Source organism: Artemia sp. Qi Xiang Cuo, chromosome 21 (genome assembly GCF_049724085.1).
Source record: "Artemia sp. Qi Xiang Cuo chromosome 21, ASM4972408v1, whole genome shotgun sequence".
NCBI classification, from domain to species: domain Eukaryota; kingdom Metazoa; phylum Arthropoda; class Branchiopoda; order Anostraca; family Artemiidae; genus Artemia; species Artemia sp. Qi Xiang Cuo.
In genome coordinates, this window is record NC_142814.1 from 12259068 (window position 1) to 12283222 (window position 24155).

The following is a 24155-nucleotide window of genomic DNA, read 5'->3' on the forward strand; positions in this document are numbered from 1 at the left end:
TTAAGAGCTAGAAGAACATCAAGAACCGCCGTTAGCTTTGGATCTACCTCTCTCGACAATCTGAAACGAAGTAGGTCAAGGATGCATCATGAGCGTTAAGCTGCTCACAGAACTACTCTTTATACATCTCCAGGTGAACTTCTCTTGTTTAAATAAGATTCGCATTTTTATCTTTCAGGAAGTCCATGGAGACAGGCAAGTCGCCTGTTTTTTCCCACACTCACATTAGATTTTGTGATTCCACTACTTATTGGAGTTCAAACACCATTTCTGACCAATTCTTATCTGTGTCGTTTTGAAAAGATTGTCTTGCCAACTTGTAAGCATTCTTCAGGTGATTCTGTAGGATCGGTGAATAGTAACCACCTTATTTCCACTATATATATATATATATTGTCTTGTCAGAGATACAGATTCTTTATATTCTTTTGATATGGCCAAGAGCCTTTGTCAGTCTTCTAGATAAAAAATTTCGGTGTATATTGTCGACCCCCCAATGCTGGTATGTACAGACAGGACATAGAAAAGATTGTTAAGCTGGAGCTGAAACTCAGTTTTGACTTGCGGATTTTCCTTCTTTGGATCCGTCATGTGGGTTGTCTGGCTGAACTTACATATAATAAGATAGTGGTTGAAGCCTTTAGCTGAGCCTGTATCGGCACCTTTTTTAAAACCTTTAATCATTAGCTTTTCCAGTATTTACTAACGAGAAAATGGTGATTTGGGCTCTCGTGACCCTACTATTGACTTCCTTGTAATAAGTTGGTGCTTCATGTAATAAAATTACGGTCTAAACGGCTCAAACTTCATTTTTATTTCATTCCAAACGACAAGTACATGAAAAGTGGTGTTTTTATTTGTCAAAATATCAACAACAACAACAAAAAAGAAAGATAATTACCGTGATAAAAAATACCACTGAAAAGAACTACCTAAAGTAGACTGACTGTTTAATTTATAATGATGTTAATTCCCAGAGTCTAAAGAATTTTAGTTTATCAACATCGAACGAGAGTAATATTTAAGATATATTTTGTTTTCAGTAAAGTGCAAAAGAATATAGCATTTAAAAGGTCCAGAGGGCGGTAGCCTTATTGCAGTTTGCGTTAACTTCTTTCATTTTGAATTTGACGAACTCATTCATTTGAATTCCTGTTTGTATCGGGTCACAAATATTCATCGATAGAATCTTCTATTCGTTTTAATTTTGGATTATCATATGACTTAGGTTGCTTTAAAATTAGGTTTAAATTTAAAATAGCTCTTAATTTGTTTGAAACACTTTTTCTTGGAAAACAGTTGTTTTCAATCTTTTTAAAATCAATCAAAGTCAAAACCAACTTTAATTATTCGGTATGTAAGGGGGGGGGGGGCTCCTTAGCCCTGTGTCTTTACACTGAAGTTTGACAATTTATCCTCTATGCCTTAAAAACGATTCCTAGTAGGGAATTAGGAGGAAACATGGCACATGGGAGTAAAAGGGGGAAGTACTCCTTATGCAGTAATAATTTTTCCTTATTGTAAGTTTTAATGTTACTGTTTACATTCCTTTGAAAAGAAAACTTTCACTTTAGCCCGAGCGAAACGCCTACCGAACGCCCAAATAAAACAAGTCCCCCCAAATAAAACAATATAGCCCATAGCTACGACATAACACCAGCAACATTGCCAGGATATTTTTATAAAATAAACAAATTGGAAGCCTGGCTAGGCTAGCCTTACTATAGCCTACTAAAATTTGTTGTTAGTAAGTTTGTTCTATAAGTCTTGCTCTTAATGATTTAACATGAATATTCAGTAAATATTTACCAAATCATATTATTGAGTTAGGCCTAGCCTATGACTAAAGTGAATATAGGCCTACCATTCAATGCCCTTTTTGTATGCTCTTTACGAATATAATAGCCTAATCGTTTTTGTCGGAAATGAATTTTAGCCCCCATCCCTTATATATACCAATTCAGGGTATATATTTGCACATTAGGGGGGGGGGTAATTTTATTTCTGATGTAAATGAGAGGTAAGTAACTTTCCCCCCCCCCCCCGACTGTGCAAATAGGCCTATATACCCTGAACTGGTATTTATAGGGGTAGGGGCTAAAATTCATTTCTGACAAAAATGATTAGCCTATTAGGCCTATATTTTTAAAGAGCTTAAAAAAAGGCATTGAGTGGTACATCCACTTTAGTCATAACTCAAAAAAATTATTTGGTAAATATTTACTGAATATTTATTTATTTATATTTTAATAGGCCTACCAAAATATGGTAAACTTTATCAAGTTTGTTGCACTAAACAATATGCACTGAAATTTGATGTATAGGTTATAATGATAGGCCTAGCCTTGAACCTTTTTATGACAGTTAATTTTGCCTGTAGGCTAGGAGACAAATCACATAGCCTAGACCTCATTTGACATTCAGTGTTCTCTCTGAAGCCTCAATGCTTTATCCTAGGCCACACACATGTTTGCTGGTTTTTGGAAGGGTTATTTTTTGGATGGTTTTCAGACCAGATGGCTAATTTGAAAGTGTACACATATAGGCTAAAAATCTATTAATTAGCCAACCAGTAGGTTATTATAAGCAAAGGAGCCCAAATGGACATAAGGAAAAATGTTTCAGAAACATGCTTATCTTCACTTCTTTCCTTGTTTTTCTAAGAAATGCATGAATTTCTTAAAACCTATATATTTAAAGAGCATATATCCCCTCCATCTAATGTGCAAATATATACTCAGAATTGCATCCTGAATCTAGATATAACATTCATTTGCATCACAACTGACCTTTAACCCCCATATTAGCCATATGGTGGATGTGCATCTTGGAAAGGGGTTAGATTAGGAAAATGGAACTTTCAGGGATGGGTCAACAGTCTAAAGTATGTCCCAGGAAGGTATTTTGAAGTACTGGCAAATTTTTACCAAATAATATTATTGACTTACAAATAAAGTGAATATACCATTTGATGCCTTTTTTTATGCTGATTACAAATATAATAATCATTTCTGTCGGAAATTAATTTTAGCCCCCCCCCCTATATATGTTAATTCCCAATATATATTTGCACATTTGGGGGTGGGGGTTAGGTTAAGTTGGGGGGGGGGGCTATAATTCATTTCTGACAAAAATGATTATTATATTTGTCATCAACATAAAAAAGGCATCAAATGGTATATTCACTTTAGTTGTTAATCAATAATATGATTTGGTAAAAAATTTACCAAAATACCTACCTCCACTCCTTCTTCCTCTAGAGGGTCTTGACGTTTGATGACCTTTAAAAATCTGTTTGCTATAAAAGTGAAACCTTGCAAAATAGATCTTGTGCTTAAATGAAGTACAACAAAATTGTTTTCAGCTTCACAACTTTGCTTAATCCCAATTTATAAAGTTTTAAAGATATGCTAATACATTTCCTAAATTTTGAAAGGAGAAATATTGATATGGCTTAAAATTCTACTCAAATAACAGGAATTATATTTTCAGAACTAAAGCCAGAAAAAAATCTGAGGTACTGTTGTAGTATCTGTAACACATGTATGATATGTACAGCAAACATGCTAAAAAAAACTAGTCAAACAGGTTTCTTTCAATGGACAATTCCTATGCTGAGGATTGCAAACAGTGATTTGTCACTGTATTTATAATATTTAAACTTTTTTTTTGGGGGGGGGGGTTAGGGGAAAAAAGTACCTAAGTTAGGTCAGGTTACATATTTAATATATACTATGCTTTACACCCCACTCCCCCCCCTGATGTGCAAAGAATCCTGATTAATATAGTATTAAATATTTGGGTGAATCTACAAATTTTTTTTAAACACATTTTCAAACTTGTGGTTACCATTGGCTGTTTTGAGCCCTTTAAAGGCTTATAATATAAGCAATTATAATATAAGCCAAGAAGCAATTATTTAATTATGAAGGAGCATAAAAAAAGCATCAAGTGGTATATTCACTTTCATCCTAGCTAAATTATGCTGAAAACTGTAAATTTACCAACATTTTTTTTGTTCAGCTTACTGTTTGAGATGCAGTCAGTCAGGTACCCAAAGCAATCCAGACTTTTTTTCTAGAAAATACTCCTCTGCTTTTTAGAGTACATATAGTTCAGAATCATACTTGACCATTGTCATCATTATAGCTTCCAATATTCTAATCTTGGTTCTCAAGTTATTAATTTATAATATACTACTGCTATTAACAACTCACCTCAGCACTAAGCTGCCTGAGGTCAACACAGCTACACATGCTTCTCTCATTATAGCCATAGAAAGCAAGATTGAATCACATTTTTTGTACAGCCTACTGTTTGAAATACAGTCAGTGAGCTGGGTACCCAGAACAATCTGTAGGCAATTTCTCTAGAAAACATCTAGCAAATTTTCATCCACTTTTACAAGCGCCCATGCTTCAGAGCCATATTTGATCACTGTTGCTTCCATATTCTAGCCTTGGTTTGTAGACCTATCTTCATATTCTTCCAAACTTTTTTTTAAGTGTGGAAAAACACCCTGAGCCTTAGCTATTCTACTTAACATCTTCACTGCTCCCCACCACCTTTACTAACAATACTACCAAGGTAAGTGAAGCTGCCCAAATGATAAATCTTTTTGTTACCCAATGTTACCTTTTCATCTTCACTTATTCCCAAGGCTGTACCCAGAGGGGGGGGGTTAGGGGGGTTTGAACCCTCCCCCCCAAATGTTTGTCTGACTCAACAAAAATGGATACAAAAAAATTTTGTATGTGATTTTTTAGTTTTTTTATGTACACCCCCCCCCCTGAATTTTTTTTTGAGTAAAACCCTCTCCAAAAAATTCCTGGGTATGGCCTTGCTTATTCCTAGCCTTAATGACTTAGTGTTCTTAACATTAATTTTCAAACCTATTCTAGCACCCTGAACTTATAAAATCTCTAAAAGTTCATTCATTTTGCTCACACCAAAACTAGGTTTCTTTAGTCTGCAGCTTATTTTACATTGGAGAGAACAAAAAACTAAGAGCTTAGTTCTTTTTAGTTTTTTAATAACTTAGATTGTCCAACAGAGGACTAACTATCATTACTAAAGCTGGCAGAGACAGGATTCATCCTTTTTGCTAGCAAGTGCAATGTAAAGTAATTTGAAGGTGAGGTAATTATAAGGGCTATATTTGCATCCATCAGGGGGAGGGGAGTGCATTTTCAGGGGGGGAGGTGACTATTATTTTAAATAGGAGCATAAAATAAGGAATCTGATGGTGCTATTTTTTTTTGTTTTAGCTTTGCATATAGCACAAATAGAAAACACAATATGGAACAATGGAGGGGGGGGGGGTAATTGTCAAAAGCACAACATTAACAAGAAAAAGGAGCCTAAAATTAGTAATCTCAAAACGCCTGACTTTTGTTCTAGCATATATCCTTCTGATGAATCACTGTTTGCCAGTTTTACTAAGATTTGTAGCCTAAATCTATCTCTTAAATTTAGTAAAAGAACTCTTGGTGTGGCTTGAAATTCAACTGAAATAATGGGAATTGCATTTCAAGACCTAAAACCAATGAAAGAGAGATTCATATGAATTAAATAAGGTAAATCATTTTTGTTCACAATTAACCTGTCATATATGCAATCTTCTAAGCCTTAGAAATAAGAAGAGAGTAGACATGGTAGCTTGTCAATACCTTCCCAGTGTTTGTTTTAGGCCATTTTGGATTCTTTTCTGACTGAAAGTTTCATTTACTTCACTCAAGTACTATCTGAGATAGCAAGAAGTTTCTAAGCATGGTAAAATGTTATTTTTGGGAAAATTTAGTTATGCTATAGATGTGTCATCTATGCAGTCTTCTAAGCCTTAGAAATAAGGAAAGAGTAAAGATAGCTGCTTGACAATACATTCCTAGGGTAGGCTATATTTTAGCCCCTCAGCTCATTCCTGAAAACTTCACCTAACTCAATTGCTTTCAAGATAGTAAGAAACCTCTCAAGTAAAATTGTACAAAATTAATGTTATGTTTCTTCTTTTCTCATGTTTACATTTGGCCTAGACTTGTCATATGTTAAGTGTGTACCAACAGTTATCCTAAAAGTGTAGGCTGTGCTTAGCTTAAATGCAGGCTCTAGCCTATGGAAGTGGCCTTGAGGTAGAAATAGAGGTTTGGGCCAATATACCTATATAGATATTAAAATAAACAAGTAAGGTATATGATTATAAAAAAATAAGATTTATTATGATGACTTACAAGTTACAAAGGTTCCAATACAAAAAAGGTATGGTTCTAACAATACTCTAAGAATATATGCTAATGAATGAATCTAATAATAATACTATAATGAATTAATGACTGAATCTTTGCTCCAATATTAACAACAGAATTACGACCCCTTTTTTCCCATTTTCCCATGACCCCCTTTTTTACATTATAGAAAAAGTGCTGACCACTGACAAAGGAAAATTCCATTCCCAATTTATTGAGACAGGAAGCATTTCAGAGTTTGAGAAGAAATGCTACTAGAATTTCTGGGGATGCTTGTTTGTTGTTTTTCCAGAAGCTTCCATGATCTTTGGTATTAATTTTGAGCTTGAGTTTAAATATAATTTCTTTACTCTTGGTTTACCTTCCTTTTCTTTAGAAATTCTTTGAATGTTATGACATCATTGTCTATCTCATTACAGTAGGCTATTTGTTATGTTTAGCTCAGAAGACTAAAATGAACTGGGCTGGTTTCTTTTGATTTTCAAAAGGGCAGTCTAGCACCTTTTTTGATCTGGGAAAGCTGTTAAGGTTGTGTAAATAGCTTTTTCTCAACACTATTTTAGTAGTAGTTGGACTAATGAAGCTCATATTGCAGGCCAAGAAAAAGTAACTAGAAAAACAATTTATATATTCCTCACAACTTTAGCCTCAAGTATTCACTATAATTGAACATTTTCCACCTCCAATACTGAACAGATTAAATGTCTTTTTTTAATCTAGGGTAAAGAATCTTTCACATTAATATGTCAATGCAATGTTTTATGTTGCCTGAGTTGCACTTTAGTTTTCATAGAAGTCTTCAACATTGACATGAAAACTTTCATTATGGATACATAAAACATTTTTTTTGCTCTGTTTCTTCATTTTAATTTGTGTGATAACTCAAATATGATTTCATTCCTTTAGCAATACAATTTTTGCTTAAATTCATTTCAGCTTTCACTTATAAACCATTAGTCTAATTGAGAATTTAATTGTTCAGCTAGTTAGACAAACAGATGTTCTATCTTTGGGTTGTTGATGGGAGCACTCATTTTGTGTTCTGAATAGAACAGGGAAAATTTTTTGAACTTTTGGAGGAGTTTAAACTCATCCCCCTGACGTTTTGATCTGACTTGTAAAACGTATAAGGGGAGGGGGGTGCAGCTGCCACCCTGCCCCATAGATAATTACACCCCTGCTGTAGAACCACCAATCTAGAATGTTATATTCTAGGCTTGGGCTATATACTGGCATGAGGGAGGGGACTGGGATGCAAATAAACGGGATTTGGTTCTGCAAATCTGATTGGACCTAAGGAAAAATTTTTATAGATGGAATTTTGTATCATTAAAAACATGAAAAATCTGCAGTTATGACTAACCTAGAAATAAAAAATAAATTAATTTAGGCATAGTATTGGACTTACCAATCATGCTTTTGCTGAGTTTTGTGTGCTGTGACTGAGTGGTGCTTGCGTTTGCATAGAAGTCTTTCAGATTGACATGACAAACATTTCATTCTGGACACATAAAAAAATTCTCTTCATTAAAATTTTCATGAAACAAATATGCTTTCATTCCTTTAACAATATAATGTTTGCTTGAATTTATTTAAAATAAAGCACACATTTGGTGTTTTTAACAGGATGCTAAAAAAAAAATTTGAGCTCTCATTATAAACATGAAAAAATCTGCAGTTAAGACTACCCTGGGAATGAAAAATAAATTTGCTTATGAATTGGGCTTACCAAACATACTTTTGCTGAATATCTTGTTGATTATACTACCAATTAACGCCATGCAGTTAATGCCAATTAGTGCCATATTAGTGTAGTTTTATTGTGGTAATCAGAGAGTTTTCATGGCACAGCTCAGATGACTCTTGAACTAAGTTTTCTAATTTTTCCTCCAAATTTTCAATTAAATCCAAATAACACAGCCTTGATGTGTACATGCTACTGCAAGGCAAGAATTGAGCTTGGTTCTATTGTTGCATAGCTTTGTTTTCTGGTGTGCAAGTTATGGATTTTGCCATCATGAGTGTGCTGTATGAACAGTCAATACATCAATTACCTTAATTTGGAGCTTGAAGTGAACTAAGGATTTCATTCTTATTATGCACATTGATGTCATCTGTAGGAATTATTTTCTTGTCTGGCTGCTTATTGCTCCCTGGTTGAGGATTCAGCTACATCCCAGTTGAACAGGAACTGTGGATGTTGCCAATCTTTGTAAATTTTATGCTTAGATGTGAAAGCTTGTTTCAAATTGAAAAAAGTTTACTTACCAGCACCTTGCTTAACCAGCTTACTTACCAGCAGTTTACTTAAAAGTTTACTTACCAGTACCAAACTATGTAAGAGTATTACTCTAGCATCTCATTGAAATATTGGGATAGTGTATATAATTGCATCAAATCTGAGTTATATATTTGTGTGGGAACCACTGAGGCTCCTGTAATTCTACACAAACCTCAGTTATTTAATGTTTTCCTTCAAGCAACATATTTGAATTTTGCTTCAAGTTTTATTTATTTATCTATTTTCACCCAAAATGGTAAGCAATTAGTGCTTTTTATAACAATAAGCACAAAGAAAGTATCACTAGTGCTAAAAAAGACAGCATATAAAAGAGAGAACACGTGAGAAAAATTTCTACTCTAATAAACAACCTCTAGGAAAATGTAATCATCTTAGTTGTACTGATCCTTGATTGTCCTGATCCTACACAATAGCAGGATCAGAACATAAAACTAACATGTATCAATAATATTGTGTACAACAATCCTTTGAAAAGAGGAATTTGTATTTATGTTTCTTCATCATCAGAATTGAAATATGCAGAAATTGATGTTTTGTTTACTATGGAATTAGTGAAGTAATTAGTATGGAAGTTAAGTTGCCAGGGGTATCCCAAAATGTGAGGATTGTAGGCATATATCAAAGCCCATCCAGAAATGAATTTAGTATGTTAAATGATGATCGCCTGCTGAGTTATCTGTCATACCTTTCGTCTGTTTCCTCAAAAATTCTTGTTCTTGGTGACTTCAATGTGCCCAATATTGACTGGTTATCCCAAGCTACGTCAGGGACGGACCAGAGTTTTGCTTTTAAACTTGTGCAAACCTTACAGGATAGCTTTCTGTATCAGCATATTGTTGATCCCACAAGACTCAGAAGTAATTCCACTCCCCATGTACTAGATTTGGTGATCATAAAATATCCAGATGACATACTAGATCTTAAGATGCTGCCACCTCTAGGTAAAAGCAGCCATGTAGTTATGTCTCTATCAATGAATGTAATTGCAGCAGTGAACTCTGGTTCTAAACTTTATTATGATTATAGCAAGGGTTGTTATGATGAAATTCAAGACTTTATCCATTCTGTTTCTATTGTTGAGGAGCTTCAGTCTAGGAATGCAGATGGGGATGTTGCTTTTGAGTTCATCTGAGAGGTAAATAAAAGATGTATGTGATAGGTTCATTCCACGTTATTACACAAAAGAAGGTTCAAGAAAGGAAGACGACTGCCAAAGTTTGTACTTGATGCAATTAGTCTTAAAAGTAAACAATGGAGACAGTATATGTTGGAAAAAAACGAAGACTCATGGTGCACATGTAAAAGGGCTCAGAATTGCGCCACTCGTTCTCTACGCGTCAACCGGGAATCACCCGAATCGTCAATCATTACTAACATTCGAGGGTGTCCAAAGAAGTTTGGAAGTATGTTAATAGGAACAAGACTGATTCCTCAACTGATTCATGCATTTTTGATGACCCAGCTACTAGTGAATTAATAAGTGATGCTCAGAAAAAGGCTGATGTGTTTAATCAAGTGTTTTTGTCAGATTTTGTAAATCCCAATGATGTCCATGCATGCAGTCCGCCCTATTTTACTGAATTTGTTTCAGCAGACAAAGTGCCCTTTGATGACTCTGATATTTCTTCAGAGCAGATTTAAAAATTCTCTGTAACCTTTCTGTTAATAAAGCTCCAGATATAGATGGTATTTCTAAAGCTTTTCTTCAGAAAACTGCCATGTGTTTAGCTGAACCTCTTGCAATTTTGTTTAACCATTGTCTATTAAGTGGTAAATGCCCCTCAGCATGGAAAGTGGTTGTAAAGCCATAAATTTAGATCCTCCATAAAGGAGGATCTAAATCCCAATTTGCAAATTATTGTCCAATTTCAAACACCTCAATTTTTTCAAGAGTTCTTGAAAAGATTATTGTATATCAGATACAGGATTACTTCAACCAAAATAAATTATGGCATCCATCACAAAATGGTTTCAGAAAAAACAGGTCATGCAGTACACAGTTACTAGAAGCTATAAAAGATTTCCAAGATATGCCTGATTTTGGTTTGAAGTTTGATTGATTGTATATTGACTTCAGTATAGCATTTGACAAAATTGCAGTTAGTTTGTTGCTTAAAAAACTTGAAAAGTATAAGCAAGGCAGTAGAACTTTAATGTGGATTACAGATTATTTATCAGGCCTTCCCAGCAAGTTATAGTTGGTAGTGCACTTTCAAGTGAGAGTCCAATTTTGAGTGGTGTGCCACAAGGCAGTTGTTTGGGCCCAGTGTTATTTTGTTTGTTTGTCAACAATTTACCTGAAGTATTTCGTCACTCCACTGTCAAACTGTTTGCGGACGATATAAAACTGTATAAAAGTGTCATCTCCCCGGTAGACGTCACCCTTATTCAAGAGGATCTGAATGCCCTAAATGATTGGTGTAAATCGAACTCCATTTTTGTAAACCATCAAAAATGTTTTATACTTACATTACTATATTTATTTGTACAGTAATGTACTTGTGTACTCATGTACTTATTTGTGTACTTACATTACTAATGTTTTGTGTATCAAATGTTTTGTACTGTACATTGCTTTTCGAAAAGCTTGAATTATCATTATTTTCTTGGTGATACACCTGTTTCATCTGAGGATTCAGTAAGGGATTTAGGTATTCACTTTGATAATTAGTTGAAGTTTCACAAGCATGTGTCAATAATTTCATGAAATGCTAATTACAGTCTGCTTCAGATTAAGAGAAGTTTCATAAAGTTTAACCTTCACACTTTTATGACACTATACAAGACAATAGTACGCCCGGTGGTAGAATATTGTTCCTCTGTATGGTATCCTACATGGAAATGTGACTTGCAGCAAATTGAAAAGGTTCAACATCAGGTGTCAAAGTTTGTGCCATATTTGAGTCAGTTACCATATCAGCATCAACTGGAGTGTTTGGGACTTCCTTCACTGGAGTTTTGATGGGATAGGATTGACCTAATAAATATGTTCTATATTATGAAGGGTGTTGATAATGTGGACTGGGTGGAATAGTCTACCTGATACCATCATTTCTATGCAAACAGTGCATCATTTAAGAGTGCTCTTGTTGAAACTGAGTTCTTTGAAAAACAGTTTATGTAATATAGTTGTTGTATAGTTGTTTTTTACTGATTAATATTTTTTTGTTTTGTGTTTTGCAATGTTGCTATTTGAGCTGTCATTTTTTTGTGTTTGCTATGCAACAAGCCTATGGCTTCCTCCTTTATTGAATAAAATACATAAAATAATATATACATATATATATATATATATATATATATATATATATATATATATATATATATATATATATATATATATATATATATATATATATATATATATATATATATATATATATATATATATATATATATATATATATATATATATATATATATATATATATATATATATATATATATATATATATATATATAAATATATATACTCCCTATTGTTCAATTACCTAAAAGCCAATTGTGACCAACCTTATTTTTATGCAACTTGGATAGCTTACAGCTCTTGTACCAGGGGCTGCAGAATGGGTGTTGCCATTCCCAGAGCCATAATTATTAGGCCATAGGACTATTCTGAATAAAATGGCTATCTAAAAATTTTGATTGGATGTATTTTGGGGAAAACAGCTTGGGGGTGGTTGCCCTCTGATCACTTTTGATTCTTAAAAAGGGCACTGGAGCTATGAGTTTCCAGTTGAATGAGCCCCCTCCAAAAATTGCAGGAAAAGTATTATTCCTGCTCTGCAGGGCTGCATGAATTGCCACCTTAGTTCACATGCTATGATGCCCCAACATGTACTAGCTGTTATGGAAACAATGTGTTATTCTCTTTGACATACCAAACATTTTGTGGTGTTTTATCAAACTGTTCAAGCAAACTGAGAAAATGACTGACATGTTATTATTTACTCCTATAATATTGATGGTAAGGATGATTATTTGAATCAAAATTATCTGATTTGATGTTTTGTTCCTCTAAGAGCATCTTTTGCCCTCAGCAAGTTTCAGTTTCCTAATGAAGAGGAACTGACACATAGTTTTTGCTAGGAGTTCTCATAAAATTTAGTATGTTTTTTCAAGTCTCTAAATTGCCTCAAATGTTTAATCTGAAGTCTTTCTTTCAATGTATACACTAAAACTGGAATTTTTAATTCCTCAAAACTTTTTAATGGTATATTTCATGAGAGGGCTAAGAACTTGCAACATAATCTTATCAAACCTAGTTGCCAATATAAAGCCATCTGTCATGATCCTATTACTATAGATACATGCTGCAAAAATAAAAAAAGGATACACCAGTGAGTAGTAGTTCATAACCCTACTCTCTGAGGACAACTGTGGTATAACAACTGATTATGAAGCAAAACTCTCTCACCCCCTCACTGAGGTGATGACAGGTTGACACCTTTTGCTATGCCTATTATAGGCTTCTGATTCATATGAGGATACCAAAAACTAGGTTCCATGTTCACTACAGAGAGCGACGTCCAAGTAAGAATAGACTTTTAGTGGATGGTCATCTTTGGGGATGAGGTGTTGAAAATTTATGCAAATTAAGTTTACCTTTTTTTTGGTGTTCCAGTGGGATTTGGCCTTGGTAGGTACTTGGTCTTTGAGGGAGTACTTTTGAGTAAGAAATTTACCGCAGCAGACTTTAAATACCCCCCCCCCCCCAAAAAAAAATCGACGTGCATCCCCGTGTTCAACTATTCTTTGCCATGGAGGTTATCATTATATTGCTATCCGTCATCCTAACTTAGTTCTTATTCATGCATATCTTCACTGTGATGAGTGTTCATTTGGATTCTAGCTAAGTTTGCAATAAGCTTGACCAGTTACTTCAATTCACAGAGACTTACGGAGGGGGACACAATAAAAATGCATGTATCAAAATCTAGGGGGAGGGAGGCACTTTTGTTGTTTTTTCTTTTAGATTCACTGCCTGATCTTGTTTGAAGATACAGTCTTCAAATGATTATGTACACGATAGTGGTTTGTTAACATATATTGACCATTGTATTCTTTCTGGCATTGTCAGAACCAGTGATGTTCTTATTGATCAAGATGAACAGGATTATTGTCATCTGCCCCACAATTCCAACAACTGTTAATGTGATGACATTTTGGGCCAAAATGATCTTGCATCCTGGGCATAGAACATTGGTCTCTAAAGAAAAAAAAGGATTAGGCTGATTATCCTTTCTAAATTTGCTCAGTCTTCTTGCTGTCACAGAAGTTTGGGTTCAGCTTATTGGGTATTTTAGCCAAACTTGCTTAAAAAAAAAACAAAAAAAAAAAACACAGAACAATTGACTCTTCCACTTGTTCAGTTTTAGATTAAGACTAGATGTTCATTATGAAAAGCTGATCCCAAGTTAAAATGTTTGAGAAATTAACTGTGGCTTACCACTTGTAATAGCAAAGTGATACCGAATCCATCCTTAAAAGCTTTGGACAGATCAAGAAATTTCTTTAGATTCTCTTTAGGGCCCCATTTTCAGAGGTGGGGGGAGACGTGACCACAAACTAAAAACTCCTTTATTCATTTGGATTAACTTGACCCAGGGATTTCCAGTTTTAACTTTTAATATATATCAAGAAAAAAAAGTTTGTTGGTTTGTTTTTTTGGCCCAAATTTGAGGCCTATCTTTTATTTGTAAATGGGGGTCGCCTTGGATCAAAGAATTTCGGATATACCTTACAAGCCAAACAAAAAAGTTTTTTGAACCATTTTAGGGCACCCATGCCCAAACCCTAAATTTATTTTGTGCATTATAGGTCCCCTTTGCTGTCGAATTTGCACTGTAAGTTCCATACCGCTAGCGAAAAAAGCGTTTGGCTCTTTTTGGAGGAATACACATTTTTTTTTTCGTTTTTGAGTCCTTTCAGCCCAAGGACAAAATGATTTAAGTTTTGAGCTAAACAAAAAACAGTTTTAGCCCTATTTTAGAGGGACTATGCCTCTAAGCTCTTTTTTTTTTGTACTAGGTTTCTGCTGGCAGGGAACTTGCTGTTACTATTCTCAAAATGATTAGGGACAACAAGGTTTATGACTCATTTCCTGCCCCCTCCAAACAGAAATTTGCTATCCACTTAGCATAGACAGTAGTCCTTGGAAGCATCATGCAAATAAAAAAAGCTTAAAGGACCTGTCCCAAGGCAGTTCAATATTTTTTCAGTTTTTTATGCGAATTGTGTTCTGTTTGACTTTAGCACTTTCAGACGGAAGATTCCAGCCATCGGAAACAGCAGTTTCTGGCTCCAGTTTTTAGTTTTCGTGTCCCCCCCCACTCAAATTTCATTTTGTGCATCAGGGCCCCCTGGTCCAGGAGCTTACAGGTATAGTTCCAAGTTGTTTGGAAAAAAAACAACAGTCTTTTGGCCCATTTCGGGGAACGAAAAGCTTTCCCTTTTTTGTTGTGATCTTGACCCAATGGCTTTAGGATGTAAGTTTTCAGCGGATCAGAAAAATAAAATTTTGTAACCCCATGTTTGGGGACTGTGCTGCGAAAGTTTTTTTTTGCATTAGGTTTCCCTTTTCGCAGGGACCTGTGAGTCTAGGATTCATGTCGTCCATAAAAGTTTGTTGGGTCTGTCCCGGCCCGTGTCCGGGAGTAAAGTTAAAAATATAAAGAATACGGTACTGGACTGTATAGTCCCTAATGGCGGTGCTTATCTCCGTTTCATGCCCATTCAGTCAGGAAGTGCAATGAGGGGGCGGGGGCACCATCCTGTGTTTTTGCACACCCATGATGTTTACTTCCCGCAGATTTCTCTAGGCACTCATTTAGAACTGTGCCGACTCTGATTGAGTTTAGAGTCATGCTACTGACCTATGTTTCAAACCAAATAACCAGCAACACCAGGACTCGAACCCTTGTCCTCTGGGACAAAGGATTCCGAATTTAACGTCCTAACCACTCGGCTAGGATGGTTTTCTGGGGAGGGGGAATTTTTTTTGTATGTTTTTTTTCTGCATTCGGGTCTCCTCAGCCCGAGGACTTACGGAGTCATTTGGATCATGAGTCATTTGAGCTTATCAGACATCTAAGCTGAAAAATGCCTACTTTTTACCACTGTAAATCCTACCTGTAAAGAGGCACACAGGTAAGGGAGCCCCCCCCCCCAAAGTTCCAAGGCGTAGGCGCACTGTGCCGATGCCTTGCAACTTCGGACGTCTTTGGCGTCTTAATTTAGCTTGATTTTGCTGACCCCTGTTTCCAGTCATCAGCAGACTGGACGATTTTGTCGGCATATTGTTTATATCCCCCCAAACTCAAAACCCTAACCTCGCCACTGCCAGTAAACAATGGGTAATTGCATAACCTGTGACCCTTGCTCCAGGGGCTGTGGGGGCCCTGTGATTGAAATGGTTATTTTGAAAATTTGATCAGATGTCTTGGGATGTTATTTGGCGCGGCAGGGTAGCAACAAAGGGCGCGGGAAGGGGGACTGGTTGCCCTTCAATCCCTTTCAACCATGAAAGAGCACTAGAGCTTTCAATTTCTAGTTGAGTGAATCCGCTTCAAAGTTCTATGACCCCCCCCCCCCCCCCCCCCCAATTTCATATGAAGTGGCTGGAGAAAAATTTCATCGATAGCGTATGATTCTTTACTAATCACTAATAAACAATCCTTTTTTAGTTTAGAATATTTTGCAAAAAATCTCAGTTTCAATTGCCTATTGAATTGTTAAACCTAGTTTAGAAATAGCAGTCCGGTTTCTGGGAATTTACATTATCATTGCCAAATATTCAGACTTTTCATGTCTAGACATTTTCATGTTCTGTTAAATTTTAATGACAGATTGCAAATGAAAACGAAAAACTTGCATCTTTTGGAACATCATTTTAATTGTGGAATTTGTTGCAGCAGCAAGAGTGGAAATTTGCCGCTAGTCTTGGCGTTTACTATTTCACTCTCTGCCCTCTTGTGCTATGTTGCAGTTGGTCGTCAGAATTAGACGCAGAAGTGTAAGAAATTGTCATTAGAATTATGGAATGGTTGAAAAAGTCTGTTGTTGCTAAATAAATTAAAATAAAAAAGAATTTTTTTTTTCAACTGAAACTAATGAGCAACATTAAAACTTAAAACAAATAGAAATTATCCCGTATAATAGGGTGGCACCCCTTCCTTAACCCTCGCTCTTTACGGTAAAGTCTTAAGGTTCTTTAAAAATATTTATCTTTCAAATTCAACTGCCCTGGGGTTTGAGTTGGGGCGTCGTTTGGGGTTGGCAAGGGAGGGGGGGCAGTTGCCCCCCCAATAATGTGGAGGAAAATATTATACATCCCATGCTCTTTGACTATCCAGATATGGACCCTTCTGCCCCCCCCCACCCCCAATAAAAATTCCGGAGATTTGCTCCTGGGCTTGAGCAGTCTTCATAAAAAATTGTGACAAAAAGTGGATCTTTAGTGTAAAGAGTGAGGGTAGAGGAAGGGGTATCCCTCTAACATACGGGACAATTCCTGTTCGTTTTAAGTTTTAATGTTACTAATTAGTTTCAGTTGAGTTGCTTTTTTTTATATTTATTTCATGACAGTTTTTAAAATATAGCCAGAAAATAACCACTTCATTTTAAAATTTAATCTGATAACTTTTCCCCCGAACTTTCCCTCCTGACAAAAAAATTCTTGTCGTGGAACCCCCCCTCCCCCCTTCAAACAATGCCGTATATGTCCTGATAATAAATACTATATTTCAGCAAGGGGCAAATTGTGTAGCTTACAGTCTTTATCCCATGGGGTATTGGGGTATTTTTTATCTCCTAATTTATTGTTATTTGACCTTTCAACTATGCTGATTTAAATGGCTATCTCAAGCTTTTGATTGGGTGTCTTTGGGGAAAAATGGGCATGAATGGGGGATATTTGACCTTCGATCTTTTTGGTAACTTAAAAAGGGCACTAGAGCTTTCCATTTCCGTTTGGTTTGATATGATCACCTCTGAAATAAAAAAAACAAACAACAACTAATAAAGACGCATCCATGGTCTTTCTTCTGTAAGGAATTTTATTCTTTGAAATCATACTAAAAGCCAATTGTTTGATGTAACTAACAATTGTTACCAAATTCTGTTTTTAGAGTTTCGGTTACTATTAAGTCTACTTGCTCCTTACTTGCAGTTAGTTACCACGAACAGTTTGACCTTCGAAATTACAGATTTTTGTTCATTTGAGCTACAACTGTTCTAAAGTGGACCAAATCTTTCTAAGAGCTTAGCTCTATTCTGAATTTCCCTAGTTTTGTAACTGAAAATTGTTGGTGGTTTTGAGTGGTGGAAATTATTTTCTGATTTTTTTCAGTTGTGGAAATTATTTTCAGATAATGGAATAACCTATATTGGTGTGCATGTAACTTAACCCTCGTGCATCTCAATCCCCATGTAACTCAACTCCTATTCAAATCAAACCCATTTAACCTAACTTGTTACCGGGGCGGAATTGAATGTGGGATAGATATATAACCTAACATATTCGGCAGAGGTCGAATTGAATTGGGTTGAATCAAAGTGGGTTGAGTTAAATGAGGGTTGAGCTCAAGAGAAGTTGAGTTGAAAAAAGGTTGGGTTAAATGGGTTGAATTGAACGCGGTTGAGTTCCCTGAGAACCACACATATTGCTCTTGAGTTTCATCACTCTTCCGATGTTTCAGTTCGACAGATATTTTCAAACCTCCCTTCATACTCCTCCCTTTATACTACTTCGAAAACAAACCTCCCTTCGTAGTCCTTTCATACTGCTCCCTTCATACTACTTCGAAAACAAACCTCCCTTCATACTCCTTTTTTTTAAATATAACAATTTTCGAGTTACAGAGAACGATTAGATATCCTTAATTTTAAAAAATGGCACAACTATACTGGCAGAGACGACACTTAGAATCCTATCTCCGGAATGTGATTTCGGCAAAATATCAAAATTATCTCCGAAATATCTCCGAAATGGCTCCTGATAATTTATTATTATCTTTTCACAAACACTAATGTTGTTTTTAAAATTATTTTCTCTGTTTGGGATTTTCTCTCATTGCCCGTTTGCCTATTTTCTCTCATTGCCCTAGTTCATGTGCATCAACATATAGCAAATTTTATCGCCAGTTCGTAATATTTTATTTAATAATTATTTTATATTTAATAAAGTATTTTATTTAATAATTGCATTTCAACACATTTGAATTGAAAATTTTATTGTTTAATGTTTTTACTATTGTTTTTTAATGTTTAAACATTATTGTTCAATGTTTAATATAAATGTTTTTACTTTTATAACTTTAATAAATCAAATAATATTAACACTTTGATTACTAAATATCAGTATGTGTATATTAAACTGACAATGCACATTTGTTTGTATTTTTATCCGGAAAATGCAAATTTGGTTCTGGCCTTGGGAAGGCATAGGTGTTTTGCGCCCAACTTATGTTAATTTCTGTTGGGTTTGAGTTTGACTAGCTTATTTATTGTAATTTCTGTTCCTTTTGAGCTTTATTTATTTATCGATGCTGGTTTTTTGATAGTTTCACGCTTGGTAGATTATTTGATTTTATTTTTGCTCTTTTTTGTTTAATGGAGTTCTTTACTTTTCTTAGAAAAACTTATTTTGTGAAAAAGTTTTTTTTAATTAATTTCTGTTCGTTTTGTATTGACATAGTCTTTTCAGGGAAAAAGAAAATAATACTTTAAATATTTTCGTTTTTTTAAAACTTTATTGTTTGGCCTGCTATTTGTATGCTGGAGAAAAATTTTCAGCAATTTTTAACAACATACACCCTTTTAAAAAATAGTACTGTTTAATTTAGTTTCATACCTCCTCTAGTTGACCTGAAATGGAACACTTGATACCATTTGCAAAAATAAATATGTTTACTTTCTTTGATAGCTTGGATACACTTACGCTATTTTGATTTGGTTGAATTTTAAGAGCAAAAGTATTCCCGAAAGTTTGAACATAATACCCTCAGTCGTTCTTGGGTTATTGCTGAGAAGTCTTATTGGGATTTAGCATTAAGATAGATAAGATAAGATTTATTCATAATCAATTAATCATAGAAGAAAATACATTGTGCTAATCCCCCAAAGGCTCCTAGGCCTGTAATAGAGGGGGAATACATACCGTTGAAATCAAACACTAAATCAATAGAAAAACATTAAAATATGCATACATTGAATATTCCAATCAATACATACAATCCAATCACAACACTCCTAATCCCCCTCGAAAGGCTCCATGGCCAGGGATACAAGGGGGAATGAGAAAAAAAAGAAAATACAATATATCCAAACAACCATAAAAAAGAAATCAATCGCAAAACAAATTAAAAAGAAACCATACCTGAGGCCTGGGAGTCATAGCGCAGAGAAGACCACAATATAACAAAACTAAACATTCAGGGGACATCAACTCCACAAAAAAAAAAAAAAAAAAGAAAAAAAAAAAAAACTATTCTGTTTGATTCTTAACTAAATGGTCCTTAAGAATCCTCTTGAAAGTGCCAAACGAGAGGCATTTCTGTACTGAAGAAGCCAGGGAGTTCCAAACCTGATGACAAGCGATGAGGGGATTGAAATCTGACCGCACAGTGGGAGTAGGAGGAATGTAGATATTATGTGACGAACGAAGGTTATATGGAGCTGAATCAGAAATAAACTGAGGAGTTTTTTGAATAGATTTTGGAAGATTGCCATGAAGCTGATGAAAAACAAAAGCGGCGCAAGAAAGAATGTATATACACTGTAGATTTAGAAGCGGTCTTGGTTAAGAACGTTTGGTTTCCAAACCAAGCCGCGTTGTTTTTACATAATTGACAGAACGCGACCGCAGTGTAGAAGGAAAAGTAGACATCCATACTATGGGGCAATAAGAGACATATGACTGGACAAGGCAGAAAAAAGAAGCTTCAGAATAGATCCAGGAAAGGTGTGTTTGAGTTTTCGAATGACACCCAAACTCCGTGAGACCTTAACTCTAATCATGACTATATGGTGTCTAAACGAAAGGTTCTCTTCAAGCAGGATACCAAGAAACAGGACCAACCGATTCTTTGGTCTACACAAGGAGCCTTGTGACACCTGAAGCTGTGTCAGTTGAGGGAAAGCTATACACCAATTAGAGAAAAATAAGAAAATGTGACTTGGCAACATTCAAGGCCAAGTAATTCGCCTTAAACCATGAAACTACTCTCTCAAATATTGCCACCAGATTAGACCTGATATCACATTCCGTCCTCCCTAGAGTCCCAAAAGTGCTGTCGTCAGCAAAAGCAACGAGGCAATCTTCATTAGAAGTAGCATTGGGACACGAAGGAACATCTGGATGACACATATTGCAGCATACTAGAGGACTGGTGTTTTTGGCAACTGAAATCAGATCATTGACGTAAATCAGAAATAAAACGGGACCAAGAACAGATCCCTGGGAGACGCCATATTCTACTCCAGAAGGGCTCCGGAAAAGCGTATCAATTGAAATAAGTCTACCAGAAAGATATGATTCAAACCAATAGAAAGCATTTGATTTTATAACAATATGCGATAATTTCCAAAGAAGAATCTGATGAGTCAAAGAATCAAAAGCTTTACAAACATCCAAAAATAAAGCTGCCGGGATAAGACCAAAATCTATTGCCAAATGAATGAAATTCAAGAGAGATGCGCAAGCATGCTCTTTAGAGTGATTCACTCGGAATCTAAACTGGAAATCATGGAAAAATTTTTCGACATCCAGAAAACTAAGAAGCCTGGATAGCATAGCCTTCTCAAAAATTTTGCTGAAAACAGATAGAAGAGAAAGTGGCCCATAATTAGCAGGACCACTCCGGGACCCACCTTTATACAGCACTATAACCTTAGCTCGCTTGAGTGATTCAGGGAAAATTCCTTTCTCGAAAGACAGATTGACAAGCTTAGTCAAAGGTGACAGAATAGCAGGCAGAACGGCACGGATAACCCTTGTAGGAATTCTATCTGGCCCTGAAGACGATGAACCTTTAAGTGCATTTACGATCTGACCTACCTTAAACTCAGAAACAGGGGTCAAGACCATTGACTTTAAACATGGGGGTCCAGGATAGGCTCTGAAATCGCAACGAGGAGTTGTAGAGCTCACAGAGGAAGCAGTCGTCTTTCCTATATTAGCAAAATAAGACGTAAGCTCTAGCTGAACATTTTCTTCTCCTTGGACAATTTTACCACCAACTATCAAAGTTGTTGGAACTGAAGGCGGAGGGGGAGTAGGTTTAAGTACAGAATTAATAATTTTCCATGTCTTCCCAACATCCTTTCCACACTCAGAAAATTTCCAGAATACTTAGACTTGGCCTTCCGACACATAGAATTAAAAATACTCCTTTAAGCATTGAACTGCTAATGATAAGAAGCAGATGACGAATGCCTGTATAGCTTCCACAGATAATCTTTCCTTTTCCAGCTTTTATGGAGACCTGGAGTCATTCACGGATTCAGCAGTACTATCCTTATCGAGGTATGAGGCTTTGGATTCTGGTGGCAAACTTCTAGGATACCTTCTTTTACTGAATCATAAAAGAAATCAAAAGAGCGGTTAAAATCCGATTCAGAATCCAAACTATCGCATGGCTGATCAGTCAAACGAGATTTAAGTAGACTGATCTCACTAACACCAAAACGGAAAAATGAGAGATTAGATGGCGAAGCTTTATGCTGCGATCGATTAGCAGTCCTATATCGTGAAATAGCAGGGAAATGATCAGAAATGTCACTAACCATCACCGAATTATCTAAGACATCTAGTGACGAAAAAATATTATCAATAAGTGATGCATGCATCTCAGTAACTCGGGTTGGTATACAAACTGAGGGTAGAGTTCCCGCGGAAAGAATCATTGACAAAAATTTGCAGCTGAAGCAGAATTTTGATCCAGCAGGTTGAGGTTGAAATTCCCCATTAGGTTTAGTTCGCAAGAATGCTTTTCGACTAAGTCCAAAACCTCTTCCAGAGTTTTCATAAACGAAGTAATAGATCCACTAGGAGATCTGTAAACCAAACTGACAACTAAATCCTTACAACCTGACAATCTCAATAAAAAGGGATTCAAAAATTCCTTCCTCATTTCTACTCAAATCACTTCGGAAATTATATACAAGATGATCGGCAATATACAGGACAAGGCCACCTTTCGCAATCTGTTTCCGGTTCATCTTCTCCATCCTACATCATTGGGTGTCTAAAAGAATATCCTTTTTTGAATCCAGGAAAGTTTCACATAATCCAATAACATCCGGAGTTCCACCACTGACGATCCGTTTCAGCTCATCAAAAGAGGAACAATGTCCCTGAATGTTTAGGTGAAGCACAGAGAAAATACCATCTTGTTTAGAAGAGACAGAACCACTTAATTTCGAAACATGTTTACTTTCAATAACTGAATTAGGATCATTATAATTCATATTTCTGCTTCCAACTGCATTAATAATTATACTTTCTATATTTAAAGGATTATTTCGTAACTCAACAAAACGTTCCCCCAAAGAGTTAACATCACCATGGTCACCAAAAGAATTAATCATTTTACTTACGGTGGATGGTAGATCCGCTCCGCGATCAAACTCACCAGACCAAAGGTTAACGATATCACAGCAGAGCTATGGCATCTATGCAGAAGAAAAATATTAACATCGAAAAAATGAAACAACCTAATTAATAAAAAGAGAAAAAATAACGAAAAGTGCAACTAAAAATAAATATAAAAAAAAAATATTTTTGAGAAAAAAAAACAGATAAGAAAAAAATGCACCAAAAACTAGTGAATTGGTAGAAGAAAAATAAATAAAAGGGACAATAAGCAAAAAATCCATGAGAAAATAAAAAAACAAAAACAAACAGACAGAAAAAAAAACTAAATACAGTCAGCGAGAGACCTTATTTTTTTTATTGGAGTCCCGTCACTAGGCTTTGCCAATATTTGACCCCGATCAGACCAAGCATTCCTCTGACCGAATCTGTCTTTCGCCGCATTCAGAATATCTCGTCTCTGCTTGGTCAGAGACTCAACAACAAAAATACCACTAGAGGCCAACTTGGATTTGGCCTTGAAACACTTTACAAGCAACGCTTTTGCTCGAAAACTTCACTATTATTGGAGCGACCCTTGAAGCAGATGTAACCGCCTGAGTTGAATCAGCTGTAGCAGCATTTTTCAGTCTAAGTCTATACACGTTCACTACCTTATTTGCACTAATTTCAGGCAAAGACATCTTTTTATTAATGTTTAGCAACACAGCAGAACGAGTGTCAACACCAGTTTTCTACCTAACACCGTGAAAAACTAAGCTGTCTAGTAGTGATTCTTGTTCATAACTATCCAACTTATTCTCAAACCTGTTCAGTCTGTCCTCTAAATTTTCAAGTTCATTACTCAGTCCCTTTAGCGACTTTTCAATTCGCTGAAACTTGGGGTTAAATTCAATCATGAGAGCATCATAAATTTGACTAGCAATAAGCTCAGTAGATACCCTAAGAGAGTCTGAGCTAGCCAGTTTTTCCGAAACTTTTTGAGTTATACTTTCCATCAGGTCATTTTTTGTTTTAT

At 35.6% G+C, this 24155-nt stretch overlaps 1 protein-coding gene across 2 annotated transcripts in view; it reads left to right on the plus strand.

The window, feature by feature from the left end:
• Positions 1–1663: 1663 nt before the first annotated feature.
• Positions 1664–24155, plus strand: part of Stat92E (Signal transducer and transcription activator Stat92E) — a 176938-nt gene continuing 154446 nt past the window's right edge. Inside the window, exon 1 of one of the 2 annotated variants that reach the window (XM_089106763.1) lies at positions 1664–1743. The gene's annotated coding sequence lies outside the window, so the exon portion shown is untranslated. Of the gene's footprint in view, positions 1748–24155 lie in introns of both variants that reach the window. The other variant, XM_089106762.1, reaches the window with a different exon arrangement.